This window comes from Anomalospiza imberbis, chromosome 8 (assembly GCF_031753505.1).
Source record: "Anomalospiza imberbis isolate Cuckoo-Finch-1a 21T00152 chromosome 8, ASM3175350v1, whole genome shotgun sequence".
Classification (NCBI taxonomy): Eukaryota; Metazoa; Chordata; class Aves; order Passeriformes; family Viduidae; genus Anomalospiza; species Anomalospiza imberbis.
The window spans coordinates 17,466,182-17,484,032 of NC_089688.1; the positions used below are offsets into that span (position 1 = coordinate 17,466,182).

The window sequence follows — 17,851 nt, forward strand, 5'->3', positions numbered from 1 at the left end:
CGTTTATAATGCCTTTAAGTATCAGAACAGCCATACCACATCAATAATCCCTGCACATGTGTTTACTTTATTTTAGAGTTTGCCACAGTTCACTATAAATGGCTTAGATATATTCAGTAATTCAGTTATAATGAAATGTGCAAGCCTTCAATAAACGGATGTGTTACAACTGGCCTCTGATGTAAATGCTTTGCCAATTATATGTACATTAGTGATGACTGCAGCAGGCTTGTAAATACTCTTTGTAATTCTTTGGCCTCTTTTCTCCCATCCCTTACAAAAGCTTTATAGTGGTGTGTAATTCTAGATTTGCAGATTTTAAGGCAGGAGGGACCATTAGGTCACCTGGCCTTTTAGTGTAACAGGCCAGAGAACCTCATCTGATTGCTTGAGCAATGAGTCCAAGAACCTTTGTGTTTGACTAAAGCATATCTTCCACTCTACACGTCTGCATGAAGACTTTGAAACATCAAAAATTAATTAGTGGCCCCAGAGTTTTACTCCAGTTAAACATCCTCACAGTGTGTGTTGACTTCTTCCCCTCCAGTATCCTACATTACATCTTTGAACAGAGCTGAAGATCCAGTGAGGAGAGCATCACCTTAGTTTTGAGCCTCAGCTGAGGTAGTTTCAAACTCTAACCTACATGAAGTTTTGGGGGAAAAATAATCTTGAATTAATTCTTGCTAACTCTTTTTTTCAACAGACCTCCAGATGTTCTTTCCATTTTCTTTCCCGTAATGGATAAATTCTTTTCAGAGAAGCTGTGTGTGAGCCATATGCCATTTCAAATTCATTTTCAGCCTTTGAGTACAATACTGGAAGAAATTCTCTTAGAATTTTAAGGCTTATACATCCAGAGGAGATGCCAGATTTTCAAGGGCTAGGCACCTCTTTAGGTATATAGATGAAATCAATACAGATTTGAAGAATTTGAGTGTGCATACAGACTGGTAAATAGGAGCTGAAAATCTTGAAAAGTCTTCTCACTTTGTGTGGATGTATCTTTTGGAAAGTGCAGCTTTATTCTGATTTATGTGGTGCTTGGCAATTCTTTGTAGTCACTAGATACTAGACTCACTAGAAAGTTGTAAATGCCCCCCTTTCCACCCACCACCATACAGGGTTTTCACAATCATGATGTTCATATCTTTGGACATCTCACCTGATTGCTGGCACAAGTTTTTTACTCTTCTTGGGTCTATTCACCACTGTCAGAAAGCCTACATTTTTCCACCAGTGTGGTTTTATCATCTGCCAAATTCATAGATGCTCTCATTATGTGGGGTGGAGGAGGAAGAAGATGGGGAGTCTGGATTTAAATGTCGTTTCATGTTTTAGGAAATCTTATTTTATTCAGATTGATTTTGCTGTCTGAGGAGAAGTAAAAATACAGCCTATATGTGAGAGGCAAGCAGAGGAACAAGTGACAGGTAGAAGGCATTCAGCTGGTAGATGGTTCCTTGGAGTTTTATGCCAGAGCAAGGCACAGTAATGGGGAATTGCAGTCTGATAATTTAAGAAGAAACTGATCATGACTGAGAACCCATAATAATTATTATGTTAATGAAAGTAAAAAGGCAGGAGAGCTCTCTATTCTCTTGACAGATAGGGATATGCTGATCAGATGTACATCTCCAGGAAAACATTGAAATCTCTTTAGAATAAAAATGCAAAGTGGAGACTCCACATTTTTGATTGCTATATTAGCACAAAATAAAAATGCACCTAAACTTTAGTGCTTTTATTATTACACTTAGGAACGTTTACTCACTGAAGGTAAAGTGCTTTGAGAAGGAAAACATACTTCCTCACAGGGGTTGCTTCCCATATTTGGAGTATGACTGTTTAAATTATAGCTCAGCAGAAATATTTTGATTCTGTGAGGCACCAGCAGCTCAGCAACAGTGCTGCCTTTCACATCTTAAGTGTAACAGATCATTTAGACCCTGGGTTGGCTAGGCTCACATAAACCAGGTTTACAAAGAGTTATAAAAGCTTGGCTTTCCTCCTTCCTTCTCCCCCACATTCCAGTTTTTCCCCTTATAATTTTACCACAAGGCAATGCAGTCAAGCTTTTCTTGGATCACATGAATGTGGATCAATAAATATCAATTGCAGAATGGGAATCTACGCACAGGCATGTGCTAGAAGGATGAAATAGTTATGTTATGTTAAAGGCGCTTCAAAGTTTGTTTTGTTTTATATTTGCAGGGCACAATGCCTATGTTATATAGGTACCAAGCTGAAGTTGGAGAGGAAGAGGAAAGTTCTTTCTGAAAAAGCAGCAATGCTGGAATGTACTGTGGAGACTCAGGTTGTTTTTCAGCTCTAGAGGCATGTATGGTAAGCAAAATGATGTTATCTCTCTCTGGCAAAGGGTATTACACATTATGGAATAACCTACATTTCAGCTGTGAACACACAGTTATTATTTATAGATAGATGCAAAGCATCTTATGGGAACAAGATGTTTGGTTCAACAGCAGACTGTAAAAATCATTACGGCTTTTTTTTTCTGTCAGTGCATATACTATGAGTCCGCCTCCACCAGAGATCTTGTCCTCTCCTCCACTCATATCTCATATCCACTCTTGCAAAAGATAAATGACTTTGTTACCTCTGAAGTGGGAATCAGAGTGACATTCAACCATTTGCAGAACAATAGTAAAACATTAACGATTAAAAGATTAAGTACAACTTATTTAGCAGAAGTTGTACGGAACCAAATGGTCCCAACATTTATGCCAGCCCTGAGTCATTTTCATCATCCTACCTTATCTCAAACACAGGAACTAGATCAGTGAGTTTTGTATCAAGACTGTGCTCCATATAGTGTATGGAGCAATTCAGCTAAAGTCATGATTCTGTTGCTTAATTGACCATCACTGTATTCCAGGATAGAATTCCTAAAGAGTTACACTTTCTCAACAATGGATTTGGATCTTTGCATGGAAATTCCTGCGAAAGGCCAGCATAGTTACTTGTCCTTTTGACTGTATAATGATGAAGGAATTGCTGCAATGAGAACAAAGGCAGAGGCTGCAGGGCAGTGCACCTTTGCCATTACAGTTAACTCCTATGAAGTGCAAAAGCTTGTATAGAAGTATGCTGAACCAGCAATGATGATGGCAGCCTATGAAGCTTGGTAAATAGAGAAAATCAAGCATGTGACATGGGATGAGCTGTTCCAAAGGCAATTGTTTCCTTTGTGAACAGGTATTAATTTCATAGGGGTTTGCTTTGAAAGAAACAAGGTGCAACATTTAGCAGATAGGAATCATGACAATGAGATTTTACTTAGCCACCTCCTTCAGCCTGTTGCATGAGTCTAAGCAATCACCTTCCCTCTTTGTGCTGCTGTGTCTTAATTTATAAGCTGAGAAGTACAAACTCCCAGGGTGTTGTTTTTAATTTTTTTTTTAAAGTTAGAAGCAATCACTGTATTTATCTTGCCCAACTTCCTACATAAAGCAACCATAGAGTTCCAGCTACAAATTATCACTCTCTTACAAAGTACTGTGCAATCCCTGGCCAGCTGCAGCTGTATTCATGACGAAGTGAGCAGACTGCACACTGATACAGCTTCTTTTCATTCACATAGTAAGGAGCAACACACCATGTGTGCTTGGACAGAAAGAGATGAGTAGTTTCTTTTAAATTTCCTGATATATCTCTCCCACAAAGTATCACAAACAAAAATAATTTTATAACTTTTCATACAGAAAAGTTTTATCTCTTTTATCAGGAATTAACTTTTCATGAAAGGGCTCTTTTCATTCATTAACAAGCTTTAGTCATATAGAAATGTCATCAGAAAGTATTTTCTCCTTTCTTTATTAGCTTCACTGTGAATAAAAGTACTTTTGCTTGAATTTAAATAATACATATAGAGTCATGGAAGATCTGTATTTATATGCAGACATTCATGGCTTTCTATGTGCACAATCATATATACCTGTAACAGAGTACCAGATCAAGTCAATCAGAGATAGTGTCTCTTGGTCTGTCACACACACACACACACACACACACTTTCAAAACCTGAAAATTCAGCACTGCACTGTGAAAGTCAGTAAGACAGACCTCATCCTAATCAAGGCCAAATTGGCTCTTTAGAACCCAGCCCTGATGATTTGCATGAGGCCTTCCATGTACAGATACCAGAACGTGTGTGTGTAAATTGACACTTAGAGTTGACTCTGTGCAGCCAGAGTAGGTGGTTTCAATAAAGCTGCTGATTCTGTCACAGTAATAGTGACCCATGGTACATTAATATCGAGTTCCCCACATTCTATGACACAGTACCTTGATGAAGCAGAATTGAGAAATCTGGCTTTCAGCTCCATAGGCATATAGCAATCTTTTGTTAATAGACAAGTCAACATCTAGATGTTGCTAAATCTCATGTTTGGGTACCTTGCTTTTTGATTAAGTCCAAAGATGCCTTTGATTTGAAAAGCTTCCAACAGAGCATAATTTACAAAACAATTTAAGCATTTTGTTCTTCTGATATGTGAAAATATAACAGTTTGAATAAAGGATTTCAGAAGAAAAGGGTGCTTAAATTAATTTGAAAATCATATTAGATCAAACTCCTTATGTTCTGCTTATGCAACAGAGCAGGAACACAAACCTTACTATTGTTTTCAAATCATGTGGGGAGTACTCATCATGTATAGGCCCAGTGCAAACCCTTCTGAACGTCCTGATTTTATGTGGCCCCCAATGTAGCAACAGTGAGGCGGAGACTCGGACCCAGCGCAGAGGAGTCTGAACGACAGAAATTTGCTGGAGACCAGCAAATTCCTGTCCTAGCAGTTAGTAGGCTGGTTTGTCTTGAGTTTGGTCCAAACAGAGGATGGTAGGTTGCAGCTACATCTATTTAGAAGCATCAAATTTGCTTATAAATCAAGGACCTCAAAGAATTTTCCAAATATTAGTCTGTTAAGCATTGTACCATGTGCCATGCTTACCTGTATTGTAAGTAAATATCAATGGATACATTTTAAAAATGGGCAGATTTGAATTCCCTGAAACTACTTTGGAAACCTAGGATCAAGCACTATCAGAGCTGAGGAGAGACCTTGGGATTTGTGACAATATGCTGCAGGTATTGGCTATTTTACATCTTTTCCAAAATCCAATAGCAGCAATATGAGAGGTACTACGTCAGCCTCTGAGGCAGACTCTGAGTAACTCCTTTGTTTTTCTCTAGCTGCATCTGTGAAAAACATATGCTTGTTCTCTGCATCAGAGAAAAACAACAGAATGATATTATTCTATCCCTCATCTCTGTCAGGCAATATAGTACCTGGTAAAAGACATGGAAAAAAATAAAAAGGACACCATAAACAAGAAAAGCACGCTCAAGTCTGACAGCATAAGTCCCAGAATACAAGGGAATTTGTGCAAAGCATGGTCTGTTTATACAAGTTAGCAACTGGAAGAGCTGCCGTAGAGAGATTTGCAAGGAGAAGTTCTGACTCTGAGCAAAACAGATGTAGTTGCTTGGCCTTGCTCACATCTGACTGAGTGGGAAGGATAATCTGTGTGAATTCTGTACTAAGATGTACAAAATGCTCAGGAGCTTCTACCAGCTGAGATCAATGTAAGTAACCGAGGCAAAGATAATTTGAGAGAGCACAGACAGGTCAAAGGTTGAAAAGCCACAATTTGCCCTTTGTATTCTAGTACTGTTGTTACTGACAGAACAGTAGCTGCTGCATGAAAGCTCTGATGGCAGTGGCACAGATTGAGTGTCCTCCATGTTTTCAGAAGACAATCTTTAGAATGTTATTACCCTATATCAGAGTTCCCAGGAATTTTGTTGCAAGAAATTTGTCTATTTATACAAGCATATACCTGCAATCCCTGAAGACATTTGGCTTGATAAAATCCTCTTAATTATAAATTGACCTAGTTCTACTGACCAATTTATAGCATGTTAGGCTATATTATTTAAATTAAGATCTTTACATTAAGATAATTTAAATTAAGATGGAAATTAAGATTGATCCAAAGAAAAACTTGATCCACCTGATCAAAACATGCCATCTCCAACAATTTAGTGAATCACAGGTTTGCGAATTGCTGTGGACATCACTAAGCAAAATAACCTGGCTTGTGATATGGATTTAAAGTTGCTGGTTTATATTTAGTGAAATATGAAGATTTGGCAAGTGCATTTAAGTCAGGAAGCATAATCCAAACAGAGGCTTGGGTATTATTTACTCAGAATTTTCAATTAATATTCTTTCAGGAGTGTGCATTTCAGAGGTAAATATATGATCAGCAATTTCAGAAACAGGGATATAGCCACTTTTTTGTGTTTTAATTCACTGAGTAGCACTTTCTGAGTAAATTCTGCTGCATGTACTGTCATGAATTAAAAAAAAAAAAAATTAAAATGTTGAGTATGAAAACTGGATGTGGGTAAGCTGGGCCCCAGAAACAGAGAAATGGCTTAATTTGAATGACATGTCAGTTCACTGGCTGGCATCACAACAGTTCAGTGGTGAAACTGTTGGAATACTGTGGCTTTCTCTTTTCATCTTTTAATATGTCTGTATTTGTATGCCAGTGTCATGCTATGTCACAGTAGCACTGTAGAAGTCAGTTAAAACTCAGCCCCTAGTGATAAGAAGTATTTTAGAAAAATAAAATCATAAAAGCAGTCAATGCTCTGTAGAGCTTGCTGTCTATAACCTCAGTTGTATAGCCTGTGGTAACCTCCAACCCTCCCCTGACATCACTGGGAAAATTAAAAATGTGTTAGTTCTCATTGCAGTCCATCTTACCTAACCTCTTATGTAAGTAAAATATAGAGGCCATGTATTTTGCTGAGTAGAGACAGCAGGCTGAATTGGGTCCCCAGAGATGGTTACATGGATCAGTTGTTCAGGATTGTACCAAGCCCTTTTCCTGCCCCATTATGATCAAGTAACTTTCTTGTGGCAACCACAGTAATTCCCTGCAGGGGGGAGGGATATTAAGAAAGTATGTTTTGAGTCTCTTAATGTAATTTAGCAGCAGGAAACTAGGAAGGAGTGCCAGAACCATGTGAATAGCCAGTTCTTTGTGCAGCACTTGCAAATGCTCCACCTAGGCCTCAGCAGGGCAATTGCTGCTTTGTATGAATTTATTACCAAGAGGTGTTTGTCTACAAGTTCGTTCCACACCTGATTTAAGGCTTTTCATTTACATGTGACTTATGTAATAGTAAATTTACAGTTTAAATGTGGTTAATGAAAATTAGTATTTTATTCACTGGAAACAATTTCATGCCAAAAATGTTTCTCCCCCCAAGGCCAAGTAAATCTGTTAGGTGACAGTGTTGTCAACACCTCTTAGCACTGAATGGAGGACATAGCACTTTTTTGCACTTGAGTACTGTGGAAGAGTCCTTGTTATAGTTCTGTGGTAATCCAGCCATGAAAACATTTCACTGTAATAAATATTCACTTAGGCTAAGTCTGTAAGGATTAAAAATAACTACTTAAGCATAGTGAAGAGATGATATCTGTATTGAAGGACTTGTGTTAAGGGAATTATCTAGACTGGTGATACCCAAAGGCACAAAGAGCAAAAATTACCTGTATCAGGTCATTCATCTATGCAGTGGGTGTTTCATTCCATAGTGAGAGTAAGTCAGCCATTTAATCATGTTTTTTTTTTTTTCCCTCTATCATGTAGACTAAATAAATATATTAACAATATTTAGGCACAGACAATTTTTCTCAACCATGCAAATGATGCATGGTTAAGAAAAAAACCCTTCCACCAAAACAACAACAAACCCCCCAATCCTCACTTGTGTACTTAAAAAATAGTTTCAAATACCAAGATAAATGTACCCATCTGTCGCCTTCCAATAAAACACATCAGGGATGAATTTGGCCCCCTTTTATTCAATTTGTCCTCAATTTGCTAAGCTCATTAATTTTCTCTTGTTTTACTCTCTGTTAACTGAGGAACAGCAGCCTCTTTGCAATAGGCATTAGAAGCAGGAAATCTCAGGGTATGTTTCTAATTGCCAGAGTTTCTTTCCCTCTTTCTGCTGTTCCTGTTCTTAAGGAAGCACAAGAGGGTTCATGAGGTACCACTAGGGAAACAGAAGAGAGTATCAAGGTCAGGGTGAAAACCACACAAGTAGCAGGAAGAGATGCTTGCAGTTAGGTTCATGACCTTTGTATTTTGTTCTCATTGTCCAGGAGAGGGAGGAAGGGGGTTAGAGAAGGAGAGATAGGAAGTTAACATTAGTGCAGATGTATGTATAACCCCTGTTAGAAAACATCAGACAGTTAGGAAGCTCATGCTGTAGCTGCTAAAAATTGTAGGGTTCTTGCTGCTGAACATCTGGGAGAAACAGATGCATGTCTGGACTTTGTTCCCAAACAGCTAAGATAGTTCCAACAGGTAGATGTCAAAGCCCAGGTTTCAGAAAGAGAACTGAACAATAGAAAATAATTGGAATATGTTTGGTTATTGAAAAAAATATCACTTAAAGCAATACAATACACTTTATAGCTGGAAAACCAAAGTTCTTACCAAATATAGTAATTTAGGATGGTCATAAAACCTGGCCTTAATGAGTCTTGAAATTCTCATTAAGATAGAATCATAGAATTATTTAGGTTGGAAAAGACCTTTAAGACAGTTCTCTTTGTGCTCTGACTTGGATGTAGTAATGCACATGTTCTGATCCACAAATACACAAATGGAAAACTGTGACCATGTGAGAGTGCCAATCAATTTTGTCTGTGCTTGCTGAGGTCTCAAACATTTCAGTTTAGGCACATTCCCAAAGAACATAGAATCCTTCTTTCCAGTGCCTTGAGGAACAGTTTTAGTGCATCACCACAAACTGAGATGATAAAAGTCTGATACAAAAATCAAGCAAAATCTTTGCCTTTTTCATTACATATGGAACTGCATAGCATTTTTTGATATGCTAAAGACAAGACTATAAAAGCCAGTGACTCTGAGGCAGTGGGTGATGGATCACTGCAACCAAAAGATGCCTGTAGAAGAAATACAAAACTTCTGATGGTTTTTTGTGAGGTTGGAAAGAATGAGAAGTCTTTTTGAGTGGTGCACCAGAAAAGTTGCTACACTAGGTGTGTAGGTGATCTCCACCTCCATATTAGAACTGCCCATCACAAGGTCACCTAAATTATACTCTGAGCCACACTTCCAGAATAGTAAAAAATGCCAAGAAGCTACAAACCAGACTTCAGCCAAATATAAAACTAACACTGTGAATTGCAGCAACTTAATTTTTCCAACCACAATCAGCAGAAGAGGACAGAGTAAAATGATGAGTGGAAAGAATAGTTAAAATATTGGTGTTCTGACTGTGAGTAGCTGTTCACCTACCAGCTTATTCTATATGCAGTTAAGACTCTCCAGAACTCAGATGTCTTTTGAGACTATGTGTCATATTGTCTGGTGTTTTGCACAAACAAAAGTGTTTAAAGTCTGTTTCTAAGACTTTTAACTTTGTAATATCCAAGACAGTGACTCTTCCATGTGTCAGGGAGCTTGCAATAGTCTTCTACTGATAGAAGAAACAGAGTTCCTGGGAATTCCCGTTTATGTCTGGATGGGATGCTGTTGGCATCAGTGGGGAGTCAGACACTTATGCCAGGCTTTATTTGCCTTTCTTTTATGTGACATTGAAAGGATATTAGTGACAATCATTACAATTTCTTGTATACTAATGATAAGGCATTATTGTCTCTACAGGATGATGAGAATATCACCAAATGTGCCTGAAATTACTACTTACCAAGACTATTCAAAGTTTGGTGTGATTGGATGCTGAAAACAGGAAAAATTGTTTTATTGAAGGGAAATAAAATAAAATGCAGAAAAAACCCAATGGGTTTTGTTTTTGTAAGCACTTTTGAGGGTATTGATTCTGTCTGAGATATTGCTGAACTTTCTGGTGGAGCTAATGTCAGGACACCTTTTCTAAACCAAGCAGATGATGTCCAGGGGTTTCTTGCTGCCATCAGAGAAGCCATAAGCCTGGCTGATGGATTTCTGGGAGCTCCCCATTCAGTAAACAAAACAATAACAGCTGCATCTAGATTTTGAGAGCATGAAGCCCTTCCCAAAATTGGAGTTTGCTTGAATTCTGGGCTTTACCAGATCTGAAGATCAGATCAGATCTGCAAGCAGAGAGGTATGGACCAATTGTAGTATATCATCATATTATATACTCATCTAGGGAATTGCCAAGATTAAAACAATTGCTTACTCTTATTTACTCTGCAAGAACTTCCTTAAGATCTACAGATACCAATGATCCATTATTGCTTCCTTTGCAAATTTATTCTTTGTCCGTTTTCCAGCTTCCAACAATGTTCTTTGTTTATGCAGCTGCCTTAGTGCTTCCATTTTCTGTACACTTTTGAATTGTTTTTTTCCAAAAAAATACAAAAATGGATTTTTTTTCCTCATTAAAGGTCTGGTTTTATGCTTATTGTGTTAAACTGTCTTCAACTTGCATTCAAAAATCCCATCAATGTTAGTATAGATTCAGAGAAAATAAGTCTGCTAAAAAATTAATAACTGTATTTTTTTGGTTGAGAGTGTCTTAATTTTTATTAATAAAAGATCAACATCTGTAAACAAAGATAAGTTACCTATGAGCACCTATATAAAGCTAATTAGTCTTGAACCAAAGACATAAGGACTGGGATAAACACCTGGTTGTTTCTTTTAACTGTAGCCTGAAAATTATTATATTCTTATATCTTGTAGAAATCTCTGTTAACAGTAAAGGGAACATGTTCAAATACCTGGGAGCCATGTCTACAGCTGGAAAACTTTCAGATGTTGCCATTTTTACTAATGGTGCCTGAGTCCAGCAAAGATAGCAATGAAAAGGTTCCCTGAAGGATTCATCTACTCATAAACATTGCCAGAAAGTGTTCCTCAGCACCAGAACTGTTCTCTGTGCTAGTGGATTTTTCGAAAAGTTCTTGGCAGAGTTTCACTTCCATCACCTGGAGTTCTCCTACATAGCACATGAGTGGTTTAAGAGTTAGCAGTTAGCAATGAAGAATTCAGATGTGGCCACCCTGTTACAGGGTAGGTGAAAGTAGTAGCATGGAATAGGACTGTTGAGAGTAGTCCCAAAGATTCAGGTGTGTGTTAGCCCTCTTAGACAAGCCACACAGTGGCTTAATCTCAATAGCAGCAAGTTTGCCTGAAGGGCAATTTAGGGAAATTTATTGTGCCTACAGTTCTAGAGACTAGGCTGGCAAAGCACCAAAGATGACCATGGTCTGAATCATTGTGAGGAATCCACCAACCTCACTTTCACTGACTTGCTACCTGACCTTGCCTATAGCCGTCAGAGCTTGCAAGGTGATCTTATTGTGATGAGCACACTGCTGAGATATTTTGGATTCACTTTCCTAAAGGTGAAAGTTCTTGTTTACTCACAGAGCACTCAGTTTAGGAAATTGCTGGCATTTCCTCTGCAGAGACTTGCCAGCATCACTTAAACTGGAATAATTGCTTCTAGAGTAATAAAGCCTAATTTAGTTTCCATGACTGATTGACTGGCAGGCATCTTGATGGAGAACTATCAGTTATGCTACCTAAAATGATTATTTTTTTTTAGTAGGTTGGAAACTCAGAATCTGGTGCTGAGTTAGTTAATATATTACGATAAGGCCACCTGGGGACTGCCCCTGATCCTCGCTTGTGTTCACCCTTAGTCTGAATGGAACTATGCTCCACTGCTGGTCTTTTAAGTCACCATGTTGCTCAGTGTTGAGATTTAGCACTAAATGAAAGTTCATAGCATCATTTCTGGTGCTGTAACAAATGAAATCTGGTGGGAGAAAAGAGAGAACATGTATCTCTCTCCTGTACTCAGTATCACAAAGCTGATAGGTACTCCTACAGTACCTGGGAAGTAGCTGAGTTACCCTCTGCCATCAGAAGCTTTGCACTGCAGAGGTGAAAGAAATTAGAGTTCTGACTTTCAAAATGTACAGTTAGAAATGTATGAACACAGAATTCAGTGAAGGAGAAAGAGGGTGATGGTCAGCTGTTAGCTACTTAAAGCCAAGCAAGTCCTTGCTGCTCTGTTGGGATTCCACTGGGAAGGCAGCACTGGAAGATAAGAAGAGTACTAGCTGGAAAGTAAAAGGGGCAAAAATTTCACTATGAAGAAGTCAGAGAGCAAGCAAGCTTGCCAGAGAGGATAAAACAGGGAGATGACAGGGAATGGTGACTAATGGAATAACTAGAAATGGCAATTGCATGAATGACCCATGTGGTAGAGACCAATAATGAGATGCCATGCATTCTCAGGAGCAGCTGTCAGTAGCACCCAGTAGAAATGAAGCTAAACGAACTGTTAACTTCATGCTAGTGACAAGTGCTCAGACTTCAGACTGCCTGGAACTTCTTTGGCCAAGGGCACTGATTGGCTCCCAGGCTGCTGCTGACAGTAAGGAGGCCAAGAACTGAATGCTCCTTTCCCTCTTGGGGTGGTCTTGCTGGTCTGAGGCAGCTGCGTGTGTGGCAGAGACCCTCTCCCTGCCACGGCTTGTCTTGTACCTATTCTGCAGACAGAAGGCCTCTGTCTGCAGACTTGTTAAACTGGCATCTTCTATCAGCAGTAGAGTCATTAAAAGAAGCATGTAGGAAGGGAGAGTTTATTTTGCCGTTGCTCTTTATTTTAATCATACAAAGAAAATGACAATTTTTATATAGAAGCCATTAGGGATGCAGGCGGCATCTGCTCCTAGCTCTGGGGTTCTTTCTTTTAAACAGACTCTGGCAATGCAAATACAGCCCGTCATGATATTTATATCTTTAATTCTTGCATTCACCACATTACTAACACACTGATGGGTCCCTTGTTCTTCATTTGTCTATTTCCTTAAACTTTCTGCCCCCTTTTTTATTATTATTATTTTTTCTGTCATGTGTGCAGTTCTTGAAGGTCAATCAGACGTCACGGATAGAGCCATTCTGTTCATGGGCTCGCAAGCAACTTGTTTGTGAATGAAGAAGGCTTTGTGAACTTCCAGGGACATGCTGAGCTTTTTTATGAAACTACCAGTGGGACAAGGAGCTTGGGAAAGTAAGGCCTCTTACGGTTACAGAAAATGGAGGCACTCTGCCAAAAAACCTGGGCTGACATTCCAGTTTGTCAGAATCTTGTCCAAGTAACAAGTTTCGAGAAAACAGATCAGGTATCTGCATATCCAGGGGTCAAGCTGACCATATGTGAGCACAGGGCAGTATGTATGCTAGGACACTGTCACAGCAAATGCTTCAAATTTTACCACAAAGGTGTCATAACATGAACAGGTCAGGAATATCAGAGCTCCATGGAATAGAAAACAGAAGGATAAACACACCTTAAAGAAAAAAAGCCATAACTCTTGGGAGTGTACTACTACTTTTTTAAAGCCAAATCATGCAACTGATTCTTAGATATGTTAGGCATCGGTGGAACAATTAGAAACAATTGGTTTGAATATCTTGGATTCTATTTGAATCTTGGATTCTGTGGCCTCTTACATATCTAGCGCTCCTACTTCATTTAGCTGGGGAAAGAGGACAGGAACCAACAGACTCTTATACCTGGCCTAAGTTTGCTTTTCTTTAAAATTTAGGTGCCAACATAGTTGAAGCCAGCTGCATGCTGTTAACTGGATTTTTTTATTGTTGTGCTTATTCCACTTCCTTCAGGGAAATATTGATCTCCTTCCTGGAAGCAGCTCTAGGAGCACACAGCAAATTAAGGTGGGCAAGCAGAAGTCTGAGCCAAGCCTCAGCATCCTTCCATGACAGTTGGCTCTGCAGCCCCTGGAGACTACATGTAGTCTTCTTCCAAATGTCTTCAGCAATTTTTTTAAAGCAATGGTAATAAGGACAAAACCTGAACAAAACAAGCCTGTAAAGCCCAAAGCTCTATCCACCAAACAGACAGAGTAGTTTGAGTATGCTTGCTGACATGAAAGGAGCAGTGATTTATCAAAAATTTGGTTACAGGTACTTCTTGCTTGTTTATCACTCCGAGAGTCAGATTTGCTCTGACTTCCCTTTCCCATATCATCATCATCATCATCATCATCATCATCATCATCATCATCATCATCATTATCACACCATCATCACTTTTCTCCTTCATGGTCTTCATTTCCCTGTCCAGTTCTTCATGCTCTTATCTCTTGGGGTATTTCTAGTTCCATGCATGATTTTCTCTTTTTGTTTGAGTCAGGCTATTTTCGTGTGTGGCTGTGGCAGTTGATGGGCATGGTTTAGAGTTGGAATTGGCAGATTTAGATTTATGATTTGACTTGCTGATCTTTCAGGTCTTTTTCAACCTAAATGATTCTATAGTTTTATAAGCCTATGATTCTATGTCCCATGACATCTGGGAACAATCAAGCCCTGTAGATAAAAGGGGAATGTTTCTCTTAATCTCAGATTTGACTTTTTAGCCAGTAGACTAAATCAGCAATTTTCGCCAGCTCCTGAATCCCTAATTTGAAATATATTCCCCATATCGCTACCTCATTATTGTGTATAGGTAAACATTCATTTTTGCCTCCAATGACTTTGGGTTCAGCCAACTTTTAATTGGTATTAGGGAAAAGGATAAGGCTCATCTCTGACATGAGAAACTCAGTGTATTTCAAATCTATTTTCAGCAGAACCTTCTGAAAAAACAGTTGTAAGAATATATTTAATATGCACAAAACAATATCTCTCACTAATTTCATTGTTGGAAACTTCTGATCTTTTGCAGCACAATGTGCAAAATAAAATAATAGTTCCCTGGCAAACATTTAGCATGTGAAATTTCTTTCCTAACAGCTAATTTTAGCAAAGTCCTGTAAGCATCCAAGAAAATGTTAGGTATTGATATGCCTAATAGCTGTAAGATGTTTGGTACTGGTCACCTTCTACAGCTTAGATTAAAAAAAAACGCTTTGAATTTTTTTTTTTTTTAATATTTCAGAATATTTTAGAAGTGCAAATTAAATCTCCCATGCTCCAGCTGTAGTCAGTGTGAGTGTAGTTTATCCTCTAGGTGTCTATCCCATTCTATATCCAAAATATGAAATTCATTTCAAGATGAACTATTTCCTCAGCTGGAATTGCAGGCCTTGCCAAAGCTGAAGATATAAAAACCACCAATCAAAGTGAGAGAAAATTTTAGAGGGACTGAAGAATACCTGAGCTGTACTTTTAGAAGATTGATAGCTGTTTTCTTGAGAGGAGACAACCATACGACTGAGTAAATGAATTAGGAAGGAAGTTGTCTTCTGCATAGGTGTTAGGGTGGAAGAAAGAATATTATATATTTATTGTGTTGAATGGACTCCTCAGAACTGACATACCTAAAATGTTCTTGGTGAGACAATTAACACTGTAGGCCATTGAGTGCTACTTTCAAGATGGAAGAAAGTTGGTTGAAAATCAGCTCAGAAGATCAAATCACCATGTGAATTACTTAGTGTTTTTTGACTGACAAAGGAAGACTGAAGCCAAATTAGAGACCCCTGCAAACTTACCTTGGAAAGCTGGGGGACAAAATCCTGATCCATACAGTTACTGTACCAAGTGAAAACATTCATCTGCTTTCCATAAGTGAAGGCTCACTGACACCCCTTTAGCAACTCCAGCTGGCCTTAAGGTGAGACCTGAATTGTGCAGTGACAATTTTGTATTTTGTGCCCTATCTGATACCAAAGTTTCTCCTGCTGCAAAGGTCCAGCCTGATGACTCTGATGCTAAGAATTTCTTCTGCTCTCAAACTTCCCATATAAGGATTTAATAAAGAAGGAGGATTTTTACTTATGCCAAAATCTGTTTTGGTGTTTGGAAGCTATTAGAAACCATTATGGTCACTAACTGATTCAATATTTTATGACAAAATATTAGCATGGTTGAGACCTTGCTATTTTTAATAGACAAAGTCAACAGCACAGTTTGTTTTCATTCTTTGCAAAGGCTTTGCAGCATATGTGATAAAAACCCTTCCTTCCTCTGCTTATCTCCTATGAGCTTAAAGTACAGATAGCAGAGTTTTCTTAGGCACATGCATAGATTCAGAAGGGGCAAGCTCTAATAATCCTAATAATCACACAAGCCTCTCCTTTCTTCTGCTTCTGTCAGCTCCCACTTAGATCCTGGCTCTAAAACTCCTTGACTGGTGAACTGCCCAGTGCACTGCAATTGTCTCCATGTCTTGTAAGGGGCAGAAGGATGTTCAGCCCATCTTGCAGTAGCCAGAGCAGGAAGTTCTCCTGCCAGCTATAATGCAACCAAAAGCCTTCAGTATTGTAGCTAGGAGACCTAAGCTTTCCCTAGCTACAGACACAAGGTCCATGGACGTTTTAGGGCCACCCACCTAGAGCAGCTGATGACAGTAGCAGTAATAAGGCAGGAGCAGTTCCTGTTACTGTAGGATGAGCATGTTAGGGAGGGAGTGAGCCTCTACAAAAGGCTGTATTGTACAAGCCACAAAATACACCTCTGCCTATGATTAAGATATAGGTTGCCAAGCACTCACTCAATATCCTTTGCTGTAGGTTGGAGAATAGTGGTCTAGACCTGAGGGCTGTGGGTCAGAGTCAAGCAAGACACTTAAGTGATGCCCATCTACAGAAAATAGCAGATGTCATGCAGAATGTTATCCTGGTGCTGAGGGGAAGAAGTGCCCTAATGGGACTTTGCAGAAGGCAAAAGAGAAAGAACGTGAAAGGTTTCCTAAGCCAAATATTTCCCAATTCCAATTCAGAAACAGGTATTCTTTAAGTTCACAAATAGCTTCCACACTTGAGAAATATTAAGTTTCTGTCAGAATGGTCCCACTCAATTTATGTTCTCCAGCTCACAAAACAGTCTCATCTTGGTGCCCCAGTCTTGATGCTTCCCTTGTTCCTTGCTTTGCTCAAAGTACTTCTCATCATCACTGTTTTCCTGCCTAAAGCTCCTAGAATTCTGTCTACAGTTATTTGTTCAGAGCTCTTTCTTCTTTGCCATTTCCCAGTCTTCCAGGTGTCAGGTATTTTTTGCACATTCTTCTGGTACTAGATTGGTATGGAATTTGCAGAAAGTTTTTTGGAAAACATGTCTAGTTTTTTCTGATTATCTCTTGTCCATGGAGATTCATGCTTTATTTGCAAGTGTTGGTAATTTAAATATATTTTTGGAAATAATAATTATTATCAGGCAGTTTTTTTTTATACATGGATGGGCTGGATATGTCTATAATGTCATGCTAGCTTCAGGCAAGACTTTGACCCAGTTCTCCATATAAGCTATATATTAGTTCTTATTCCAGTTCTGGTCTGAAGTGACCCACTGACTGTAAATTAACTAAGACCTTGGATACAGACTGACACATGATTAATTTTTGTTCATGATTCATTTTTACTCTGACAGACAATTCACACAAAACAGAAAAGGAACTTCTGCAAACTCAAGCTGAGCTACCAAAAAACAGCTAGACAAAACTGTAAGATCTCAGACTTTTAAACTTTAAGAGGCAATGAGCAAGGAAAAGCTTGGCAAAAGTTAATGGAAGAAGTTAGTGAAAATATATTGGACACTTCTTTGAAATCAGGGATCAAGAGTCAACACAATAAAAATTACATAGCAGATGATTGATCTGAAGAAATCATTGGCACAGATGTTGTGGAGACTGAAAGTTTAGTAGGCTTTCAGAAACAGTTAGATGAACGTGAACATCCAGGGCAAATTATGAGGAATATGGAATTCTAATGTTTTGTAGAATAAACGAACTGTAATAGCAAGTTCTTTTCAATTTACAATTGCCTTTTGCTGTCAAAGAAAAGCT

General features: G+C 38.6%; 1 long non-coding RNA gene across 1 annotated transcript in view; it reads left to right on the forward strand.

The window, feature by feature from the left end:
• LOC137478052 (uncharacterized) overlaps window positions 1-17,851 on the forward strand; it is a 115,127-nt gene that overhangs the window by 63,442 nt on the left and 33,834 nt on the right. The window contains exon 2 of the long non-coding RNA XR_011001372.1: window positions 2,215-2,346. This is a non-coding gene — a long non-coding RNA (uncharacterized lncRNA). The remainder of the gene's footprint in view (window positions 1-2,214; window positions 2,347-17,851) is intronic.